This window comes from Fulmarus glacialis, unplaced genomic scaffold, assembly GCF_000690835.1.
Source record: "Fulmarus glacialis isolate BGI_N327 unplaced genomic scaffold, ASM69083v1 scaffold455, whole genome shotgun sequence".
Taxonomy (NCBI): Eukaryota; Metazoa; Chordata; class Aves; order Procellariiformes; family Procellariidae; genus Fulmarus; species Fulmarus glacialis.
In genome coordinates this window covers 4016-4217 of record NW_009214649.1, presented here as the reverse complement: position 1 = coordinate 4217, position 202 = coordinate 4016, and positions in this window count along the sequence as shown.

Sequence of the window (202 nt, the reverse complement as noted above, 5' to 3'; positions counted from 1 at the left end):
ACAACGGACTGTGAGTACACCGCAGGGACAGGGCCCTTCCCTCCCCTGGCACAGGCGTGGGCAGCAGCTGAGGAAACACGAGCGAGAGCAGGTCCCAAACGGGGGCCACAGTGAAGTGCCAGCGGATCTGTGGGGACAGGCAGAGCGGTGGCTCAGGGGACGCACCCACAGCAGACGGGAAAGGCATACGAACGCCGAGCAG